The following is a 3,385-nucleotide window of genomic DNA, read 5'->3' as shown; positions in this document are numbered from 1 at the left end:
GACAACTTTTTGCATCCCTCGCACTGGGACTCTCAGCAGAGAGGGCATTGGTTACATGGTGTTTCAACCACCTGCAGAGTACCGTGTTGTTTCGTCTGCGCACGAGCAGTGCTCGCAAAGCCGCTTGGCTTCACAAACTATGGAATCTTCCGTCTTCTAACTGTACTCTATGCCACGTTAAAACCAACCAGTCACGTATGTTGTGTGAGTACCCCAAAGACACCGACGAGGTAAAAACTATGACCAAATGCCGTCATCGCTTAGGCTTGCCGCTACAGGATCCATATAAGGTTGCCAACTTTCCCGAATTTCGCGGGACAGTCCTGACTTTTGAGGAAATGCCCATGTCCCTACTTCACCCAGTCAGGACGGCTAAATGTCTTTACTTTTGTTGTTGTTTTTAACAGCGAAGCTGTTTATGCCTATAGGATTGCGTGCATTTTTCTTGTGCTTCCACATATGCCTAGGTCCCGCGCGAACGCGCTCGTGCCACCCCTCGCACCTTCCTCGTTGTCTTCTTTCACACTTGGCTCATCGGTGTGCCTCGGATATACAATTTTAAGTAGATCAGTTATCAATAGGCACCATTTTGAGGAACAGTAGACTCCCAGGTAGATAATAAAGGTTTGTCATACATTTGCCGTTGTGTGAACAGCGTCGGCCATGTCTACGTTCACACCGCCCTCTTTGTCGACGTTCCAAGTGCTTGAATATCTAGTTTGCTTTCCTTACGTTCGCCCGTGGTGGCGATGCCCTCGAAACGTCGCAAATGTCCATTGTAGTTTCATCCGGCTCCTCGTGGTGGTGGTAGTCCTGTCATCCACGCGAATGTATATAAAAAACCGGGAAGACAGGTTGAACGCCAGTTGAGCGCCAGCTGAAGCCATTTTACGCCTGCAAATTTCCCAACCTGATGACAGCACCTAATTATCTGCCGTCCTCGACAAGCGTATACCCTGTCGTGGCATCCATTCCGTTACTTTAATAGATCACCGGGTCTCGGAGGTACGCGTTACATGTCGCTCCAGATAATACTGTAACAAACGCTATGGGCTGGGCCTAGGACACACACTTCTTGAGTTTACCCCGCACGGCGTTAGCAGGAGCGCCCTCGCGTGGTATTCGCATGCAACTTCACCACCACGCTGTACCGATATTTTCTCGCATCCATTGTTCGCGAGTAAGATACGCGATTTGTCCGGCGTACGGCGAAACAGTACTTCTTCAACCAAATCGAGCACTGCGTCCTCTATTTATTCATTTTAGCATGTAGTGAATAGATCGTTTGACTGACACTATTAATTAATCATTTCTTCCAGTTGCCATTGGCGAATCGAATACATTGAATAATTTTATAGTAATTGAACATAACTCTTCAAGGTTCCGATAAGCAATGTCAAAATATATGTAGTCAAACGCACATTGTCAACGGATGTTTCTCTTACTCGCCGTAATTGATGTTTCGTAACCATGCTGTGTGATTGCCCTGATAGTGTTCTTGATATTGATTGTGTTAGTCTTTACAGCGAAGCTGTTTATGGCTAGGTTTGCACTCATTTTTGTTCTGCGTTTCAAAAACTCAGGACCTGTGCGAACGCACTCGTGCCATTGCTCGCGCGTTCGTCGGCCTCTTCTTCTATAGTTGGCTCATCGGCGTCCCTTCGGTAGATTAGTTATCAATAGGCACCATTTTCGAGAACAGTAGACTCTCAGGTAGATAATAAAGGTTTCTCAAAGATTTGCCGCTGTTTGACCCGCGTCGGCAATGTCTATGTTTGCACCACCCTCTCTTTGTCGGCGTTCCAAGCGCTTGCGTATCTAGTTTCCTCCCCTTCCGCTCTCCCGCGGTGGCGGTACCGTCAAAACGTCACGCGTGTCTAGTTTCCTCCGGCTCCTCGGGGCGTCGGTCCCGTTGTCCTCGCGAATGTATATAAAACACCAGAAAGACAAGTTGCCGTTCTCCATTTGAATTTAACTTCTGTCGTCGTAATGGGGAAGCCGCGTATAGTCCGGACTCCCGAGGGGCAACGCACCTACGTGCTAAACAACTTAGCTGGTCTTCCACTTTCACAGAGTGGAATGGCTCATGATTTTTTTTCTACTGAATAACAATAAATAAACCAGATTCCCTTTTTATGATGCCTGAAAGCTCGTTCGCACCTTTTTTGTGTATGTTCTGTGGCACAGTCATTACCACAAATGTGGTCTCGTTTTTGTCGTGGCTTTGGTTCTGTTGTAGGCCCAAACAGTTCACAGTACCTTTATTTGCATCTGACGCCGTGTTATTCAGGCAAATCTACTGCCCATTTATAGTGAACTGTGACAGTGAAGTAGTAAAAATTTTGCTCAACATTTTTCGACATACAGACTGGCGGCTCCTGCCACTGATAGGATCGGTCATCGCAAGCCCTCCTCCAACCCCCCGCCCCCTGTGCCTACTTTGTCCATTCGAGAGTTAGCAACCCTAGATCCACATGAGATTCTCACCCGCGAAGCAATAATAACAGGTGGGCTGCAGCACAGTGCATACTCTTGAATTTGATGAAGTCCCGCTTGTCCAACACAGCTGGGCTGGCTGGGGTCTCTGATAAACTCTATTTGCATGCATGTTTTACAGCGAACCTAGTTACCTAGCGAACCTAGTTTTACAGCGAACCTAGACATCGATCCGCTGGAAACTAGCGGATCGATGTCCGTATAGACCAAAAATCCCGAAGATAGTGGAATACCGGGCCGACCCACGACGGAGGTGAAGCAGGCTTCAAGCACTCCGCCAACTTGCAAATATAAGTTCAATATCTTGAATCCTAATAAAACCCGTATGAGATATTAAGCTGATAAGAACAAATAAGACACTTTGACCCGCGTAGGTCATGTCTACGTTCGCGCCACACACGTCTAAGCCATACCGCGTAATCAAACTAGCGCCAGCAATCTGAGTGTCTTCTGTCGCCTTACGCCATGCTCTACGCAGACACCTTTCCTCGGTTCTGCTCTGACTGTGAAATGGGTAGGCCGCGTGTTGTACGGTCTGAAGAAGAACCGCGTGTCTACCAAGAACGACAGCGTGAACAGAAAAGGGAATGGGCGCGGCGGCGGCGGAAGGAGACCACCGACGATCAGCGGGCAGCACGCTTACGCTTGGCGTCCGCGGCCTTCTCATGATGGCGTCCGCGGCCAGCATCGCGAGGCGAAAAGAAATGCGAACCGTCCATGAGACCCCGATCCCGCAAACTTGGAACGTTTCACCGGAGCAACCGTCAATCGCGACATAAACAGCTTCGCTGTTGATGCACCTTCACAGAGTGGAATGACACTGAATTTTTTATGTTTAAAGACATTCTGCGAATCAATGCAGGGCCTACACCGTCCAATAACTCTATAA

The 3,385-nt window shown here is 48.3% G+C and overlaps 1 non-coding gene across 1 annotated transcript; it reads right to left on the bottom strand.

Annotated features, from left to right (window-relative positions):
• Positions 1-2,692: 2,692 nt before the first annotated feature.
• Positions 2,693-2,877, bottom strand: LOC119432083 (U2 spliceosomal RNA). The gene has a single exon (XR_005188143.1). It is a non-coding gene; the product is annotated as a U2 spliceosomal RNA (small nuclear RNA).
• Positions 2,878-3,385: the final 508 nt, after the last annotated feature.

This window comes from Dermacentor silvarum, chromosome 10 (genome assembly GCF_013339745.2).
Source record: "Dermacentor silvarum isolate Dsil-2018 chromosome 10, BIME_Dsil_1.4, whole genome shotgun sequence".
NCBI lineage: Eukaryota > Metazoa > Arthropoda > Arachnida > Ixodida > Ixodidae > Dermacentor > Dermacentor silvarum.
This window is presented reverse-complemented; position numbering and strand designations above follow the sequence as displayed.